The sequence below is a fragment of the Vespula vulgaris genome, chromosome 17 (genome assembly GCF_905475345.1).
Source record: "Vespula vulgaris chromosome 17, iyVesVulg1.1, whole genome shotgun sequence".
NCBI lineage: Eukaryota > Metazoa > Arthropoda > Insecta > Hymenoptera > Vespidae > Vespula > Vespula vulgaris.
Genome location: NC_066602.1, coordinates 4,262,479 through 4,269,654, shown reverse-complemented (window position 1 = coordinate 4,269,654; position 7,176 = coordinate 4,262,479). Strand labels below are relative to the sequence as shown.

At 39.1% G+C, this 7,176-nt stretch overlaps 1 long non-coding RNA gene across 2 annotated transcripts; it reads right to left on the bottom strand.

Annotated features, from left to right (window-relative positions):
• Window positions 1-730: 730 nt before the first annotated feature.
• Window positions 731-3,048, bottom strand: LOC127069973 (uncharacterized). Of its 2 annotated transcripts, XR_007783806.1 has the most exons (3): window positions 2,897-3,048; window positions 1,062-2,563; window positions 731-982 (listed from the first exon to the last, which is right to left on the bottom strand). It is a non-coding gene; the product is annotated as an uncharacterized LOC127069973 (long non-coding RNA). The 2 variants fall into 2 exon arrangements; XR_007783805.1 differs by having other exon boundaries at window positions 1,062-3,048.
• Window positions 3,049-7,176: the final 4,128 nt, after the last annotated feature.

Genomic DNA, 7,176 nt, shown 5'->3' with positions numbered 1-7,176 from the left:
CTGATGTCTACTTATAGTTTCTCCTCTGTTTAATATTATATAATAAAATCACACAAATATCATGCAATAAAATTAAACAAATAGTATATATTAAAATGAGACAAATATTATACAATAAAATCAGGCAAATAGTATACAATAAAATGAAACAAATATTAGACACTAAAATCAGTCTGAGAGTGATTACACGGAAATTACGGAGGCCTGCTACCTGTTTTAGAAAATGGCCGGTAGAGGCACTCTACGCTCTCATTCGTACGTACACACTTACGTTCACACCCATATGGCGGTGCCCCTGGGATTATGCAAATATGTTGTCATTTATCGATTCTACGTAATATTTAGAAAAATAAGCTGGGCATTACAGATAAACAGGAAAAACCAATCGATTACCTAAGAGAGAGGAACATAAGAAAAATAATTACTTCATATCACTGGATGGTTTTTATGCGATTACTGTGGAATTACGTCGAACCACTGTAAACCACCATAATACGTACTAGAATTTTTGCAAAATTTGTAAGGGTTACATAGAAACGAGCTTTATGGAAATGCTGGTGGTTACGCCGATTTTTCGATAATAACGCAAACGCCCCACGGACTATGCTAATTGCTGTTTATTAAATAACTACGTTAATATCTAGGATTAGTAAGTTGGTGGATGAAGATACCGTGGAAATTACACGGACATCTAGGAATTATGCAAAATTGACAAGCATTTTGACAAGCGTTAGGTAAAAACAAATTTATTCGCTTATGCGGACACTATGACGTTACGCCTGACGCTCGGAGGCCACCTAAATACGTTCTAGGATTGACGACAAATCTATGAGGATATACAGAAATGCTGCACTTTATGAAGACGCTGGTCGTTACTTGATTCGTAGGAAATAACGAATATGCCCCTGGGATTATGCAACGATGTTGTCGTTTAAGTAACCTCTCTAGAATCTAGGGAAATAAGATGGGTACTACGGATAACCTAGAAATTACGTCGGTATATTAGTAATTATTGAAGACAGATATTACATAAAAATAAAAAATAAAGCACAAATACTTACTTCAAATCGCCAGTCGGATAAGCCAAAATCTGTAAGGGTTACCCAGAAACGATGAGCTTTATAAAGATGCTGGTAGTTCGTATAGTCTACGTAAATAATGCAACCGCCTCAGGGACTATTCAAAAATGCTATCGACTAAATAACCTCGTTAATATCTAGAATTAATAAGCTGATCGTTACAGATATCCTGGAAATTACACGGTCATCTAGGAGTTAGGAAAAATCGACATCCATTACGGAAAAACAATATACTTGAGCGAAATCACGAGATGGTTATGCGGAAAAAAATGATATTACGGAGAAAGCTCGGAGGACAAAAATATCGTTTAAGTAACCTCGCTAGTATCTAAGAAAATAACCTGGGTATTGCTGATAAACCTAGGAACTACGTCGGTACGTTAGGAATTATTGAAAAACTGAGGGATTACCTAAAAAGAAAACGGACAAATACTTCTAATCACCGGATGGTAAAGCGAAGACAGTGGGGTTATGTCCCACGCTGTAGATTGCGTACTTAGATTTTTGTAAAATCTGTAGGTTACGCAGAAATGCCGGACTTTATGAAAATGCTAGTAGTTACGCAAATTCGTCGGATATAACGAGTGCCCCGCGGATTATGCAAAAAAAAAATGCAGTCGATAAAATAACCTCGGTAATATCTTCGATTAATAAGCCGACAGTTGTAAATACACGGGAACTACACGGTCATCTACGAGTTATCGAAAACCGACAGGAATTTACACAAGTATTACGTACAAAGGCAAGTACTTACGCGAAATCACAGGGTGGTAATGCGGAAAGAATCAGATTACGCCGCATTCTCGGAGGCCACCTAAATACGCCCTATTACCGACGCCAAATCTACAAGGATTACACAGAAACGCTGCATTTCCTGAAAACCCTAGTATTTACGCAGATTCGTCGGAAATAACGCGAGTGCCCCTCAGATTATGCAAAAAAAAAAAAAATGCAGTCGATCATATAACCTCGGTAATATCTTCGATTAATAAGCCGACAGTTGTAAATACACGGGAACTACACGGTCATCTACGAGTTATCGAAAACCGACAGGAATTTACACAAGTATTACGTACAAAGGCAAGTACTTACGCGAAATCACAGGGTGGTAATGCGGAAACAATCGGATTACGCCGCATTCTCCGAGGCTACCTAAATACGCCCTATTACCGACGCCAAATCTACAAGGATTACACAGAAACGCTGCATTTCCTGAAAACCCTAGTATTTACGCAGATTCTTCGGAAATAACGCGAGTGCCCCACAGATTATGCAAAAAAAATGCAGTCGATCATATAACCTCGGTAATATCTTCGATTAATAAGCCGACAGTTGTAAATACACGGGAACTACACGGTCATCCACGAGTTATCGAAAACCGACAGGAATTTACACAAGTATTACGTATAAATGCAAGTACTTACGCGAAATCACAGGGTGGTAACGCGGAAACAATCGGATTACGCCGCATTCTCGGAGGCTACCTAATACGCCCTATTACCGACGCCAAATCTACAAGGATTGCACAGAAACGCTGCATTTCCTGAAAACCCTAGTATTTACGCAGATTCGTCGGAAATAACGCGAGTGCCCCACAGATTATGCAAAAAAAAAATGCAGTCGATCATATAACCTCGGTAATATCTTCGATTAATAAGCCGACAGTTGTAAATACACGGGAACTACACGGTCATCTACGAGTTATCGAAAACCGACAGGAATTTACACAAGTATTACGTATAAATGCAAGTACTTACGCGAAATCACAGGGTGGTAACGCGGAAACAATCGGATTACGCCGCATTCTCGGAGGCTACCTAAATACGCCCTATTACCGACGCCAAATCTACAAGGATTACACAGAAACGCTGCATCTCCTGAAAACCCTAGTATTTACGCAGATTCTTCGGAAATAACGCGAGTGCCCCACAGATTATGCAAAATAAATGCAGTCGATCATATAACCTCGGTAATACCTTCGATTAATAAGCTGATAGTTGCAGATACACATGAAAGTACACGGTCATCTACGAGTAAAACCCTAGTATTTACGCAGATTCGTCGGATCTAACGAGTGCCCTACGAATTATAAAAAAGAAAAAAGAAAAATGCTGTCGTTTCAATAACCTAGCTAGTATCTACGAAAATAAGCTGCTTAGAGTATTCTACGAATAACGCAGCTGTTAAGAATGTCAAAAAGAAAAACCTCCGACAAGCATTATGAAAAAAGAAAAAAGTACTTTCGACAAATCTCGGGATCGTTATGTAAAAATACGTTACGCTACGTTACACTAGGGCTTTCAAATCGTGCAAAGGTTTCGCAAAATCGCTTGGCGTTGTAAAGAAGTTGGACATTGCAACGATTCATCGGAAGTACCCCTGGGACTATGCAAATATTCTGTCGCGTAAGTAACCCATCCAGTATCATGGAAAATAAGCTAGGGCTCTAAATACCCTCCAAATTACTATATACGCGAAGAATTACGCGACGAATAGAGATCACGTTAAAAAAAAAAAATATGGTCGATAACTAAGTGATAATGTGGAAACGTTAGAGTTAAGTAGACACGCTAAAATGAAGCTAAATACACGCCATGGTTTACACAGAGACGTTAGGCTATATAAAAACGCGGATTCTTCGGATAAAACGAAAATATCCCGAACTATGAAAAAAAAAATGCCGCAGTTTAAATAACTTCGCTGGTACCTAGGAAAATGAGCTGCGGGTTGCAGATACTATGCAATTTACGCAACACGCGTAGAATTACGGAACGAACATAAAGGCATTAAGTGAGAAAAATACTTACTGCAAATCGTTGGGTCGCGTCTGGATTACACCGAAGTTAGACCACAGAAGTTCGGCTGAATACACGCAAAGGTTTACACAAAATTTGTAAGGATTATATAGATACGGTGGGCTTCATACAAAAAAAAAAAAGAAACTACTGATTACGCGCATTCGTTCAAAACGACGCAATGCCCTTAACATTATGCAAAAAAAAATACCATCGCTTCAGTAATCTCGATAGTATGTAGGTAAATAAATAACTCCGAGGTTGCAGATAACCTGAAAAAGACAAAACTCTGGGTGTCCACGTCGGACGTTGCGAAAAATCGATAGGACTTACGTGTAAAAAAACCATACCTTGCCAAATGGATACTTACGCCAAACCACGTAGTGGGCGAAATCGCTGCGTTGCGTCTGGCAGAGCCAGAGAATTTACCTAAATAAGGGTTAGGGGTTTACGCAATATTTCTAAGGGTTACGCCAATCTGTTCGGAATTACGCAACACGCTTAATTACGCACGAATGGATTCACGGTAGTTGAAACGCTCTACCATGCCCTAAAATTTCCGGTACACGCGTTGGACCGCGTTGAACCGCGCTAAACCTAGATCATTTTTATTTTTTGTCGTTTTACAATCATTTAAGCAATGTACGCTACATATGTACGCTCGGTAGTATCAAACTAATATTTACAGAATACAACCCCGCCGCTCAAGCTTTATACCGCTCGTAGTACGTAGAAAATAATTTTAATCGAACGTTTCGCAGAACAGAAATCTGCTTACATACTGCCTTCCTTTTTTTTCGACGCTTTCTTATTACAATGATAAAAATATTTTTTCTTTTTTAGTATATGAGCATTTCAATTATTCGCGAAGCTGGGGTCACGCGATATCCTAAGAATTGTCTAAAAAGATGTTTGTTGTTACGGATAAATACTGGACGACGGTTTTCGATACGCCCAACGGTGGTCTAAAATTCTCTTAACGCATCAAATTTATGTATGCTTTCTATCACTTTACAATTATTTAAACAATTTTACAATATACGTTTGTTCGGTATAAAATTATAATTAAACGATAATTCTCTCAACGCATCAGAATTTATGTATACTTTCTATTAGTTTAACTAATTATTTGAACATTCTATACTATACGTTTACTCGAGTTAAAATTATATTTAAATATTTTTCTCAACGCACCATTGTTTATATACGCTTCTTATCACTATACAATTATTTAAACGGTTTACAATATACGTTTGTTCGATATAAAATTATACTTAAATAATAGTTTTCTTAACGCACCCAAGTTTATGTATGCTTTCTATCACTTTACAATTATTTAAAGAATCTATAATATACGATTGGTCGATATAAAATAAGATTTAAACAATAATACAACCGCTTAAACGTTGCACCGCACGTAATATCTTGTGAAGTATAAAACAATTTTATGTTAACATTCCGGAAAGAAAAAATCAACTGATGTACTACCTTCCAATTGAAGTTTCATTTTTTCAACGCTCTATAAACTCCAACAATATTATAACAATGATTCTAACAAATTTGTTTCTATCTTGTAATTTTTCGTAAAACATCGCAATTATGCGCAAGACTAAAGCAGGGGAATCGTTTGAAATGCTGGTGGTTACGCAAAACGCTGAGAATTGAACAGAATACGACGTTAGGGATTGCACAGGTACGCTGAGGGTGTCGCAGAAACGCTCAGGGTATCATGCAAGATCGCTTAGGGTATCCAAGGTACGCTCAAGGTAGTGTCGCAGAAACGCTCGGGGTGTCGCAGAAACGCTCGGGGTGTCGCAGAAACGCTCGGGGTGTCGCAGAAACGCTCGGGGTGTCGCAGAAACGCTCGGGGTGTCGCAGAAACGCTCGGGGTGTCGCAGAAACGCTCGGGGTGTCGCAGAAACGCTCGGGGTGTCGCAGAAACGCTCGGGGTGTCGCAGAAACGCTCGGGGTGTCGCAGAAACGCTCGGGGTGTCGCAGAAACGCTCGGGGTGTCGCAGAAACGCTCGGGGTGTCGCAGAAACGCTCGGGGTGTCGCAGAAACGCTCGGGGTGTCGCAGAAACGCTCGGGGTGTCGCAGAAACGCTCGGGGTGTCGCAGAAACGCTCGGGGTGTCGCAGAAACGCTCAGGGTGTCGCAGAAACGCTCAGGGTGTCGCAGAAACGCTCAGGGTATCGCAGAAATGCTCAGGGTATCGCAGGATCGCTTAGGGTGTCACGCAGAAACGCTTAGGGGTGCGCAAAATCGCCGAGAATTACGTAGAACGTTGGAGCTTAAGCAGATTTAAAGAAGCAATACGCACGAAGGAGAGGCGAGTCTTCTTTCGGTTCGGTAAAATGAAGGAAGCGTTGTTTTCTTGCTGATTTTAACCCAATGGAAGATTCTTCAAGATTCCATCCTTCGTTATTGCTTCCATCGCATCTTCCTGGCTCCTTTTCTTTCCTCTCTCATCTTCATATTCATGATAGATCCTAGAGGAAGGAGGCTTTCCTATTTTAGGAAAATAATAAAAATGCAGTATTGAGACCTATAATAAAGTACATGGCGATAAAAAATACTAAAATATCATTAAACAATGCTAACCGTGAGTCGCAATTTTACAAAGACCATTTCCAACTAGAGCGTTGAATTGTTCTTTTATCCGTATCCAAACAGTAGAACGAAATTACAACATGGGCTTCCTAAAAGAAAAAAAAAAAAAAATTAACAAAGTTAATAAAAATAGTGTTATAATAAAAATATCAAAATGTTAAGTATTCCTCATCAGACAAGAGAATAAAGAACCATCTTGCTCTAACGAGCGTGATACTTAGGAACTGCTATCCGGGAATCCACGACCCAATTAACACATATATTTCGATTTAAGCAGTGTTCGTTCTGTCGTATACTATCGACGAAAAGCCTATCGTTTCTATTTCGCAGCGATATTTCAAGAGAGACCATATGATTCGTTGAAATAGTGTTATTTAAGACGCGTTCGCTTACATAGATTTTTTCATCGATTAAAGGAATGAAGTTACGATAACGTTATCCAACTTGAATAAACTTTGAATTATCAGCTACTCGATGTATATTAAATGAAAAATGTAATCGGAAGAAAAATATACTCCGATGTAAAAGTATCGTTAATAGAACACTGTTTAATCGAAGAATGAATGTGTAAACAGATGTCAATTCTGTTCGACTGTAACTAAATTCACCATGCTTATTTCAAGGAACACGGGCCACGATGCATTGTTAACAATAACGGACGAAATCGCAATGCCTATACCCTGAAAAAATAA